A 223-nucleotide genomic window follows, 5' to 3' on the forward strand; every position below is an offset into this window, starting at 1 on the left:
AATAGGCCCTGGTCCTACATCAAAAGAATAGCAAATGAATGTATTTATCTGTTTCAAGTTAAACTAAAATGTTTAAGGTATGTATCATTTTTTGATTCCCTGTCTTAACCTACTTTTAAGATTAACCAATCATGTCAGGTACAAGGACTTCAACGGCTCTTCCCGGATTCTAATCTTAAACATTAGGTTTGCTTTGATTCTCTTCCTCAGGCTAAGAGCACAC

Source organism: Galeopterus variegatus, unplaced genomic scaffold, assembly GCF_000696425.1.
Source record: "Galeopterus variegatus unplaced genomic scaffold, G_variegatus-3.0.2 Scaffold439, whole genome shotgun sequence".
Taxonomy (NCBI): Eukaryota; Metazoa; Chordata; class Mammalia; order Dermoptera; family Cynocephalidae; genus Galeopterus; species Galeopterus variegatus.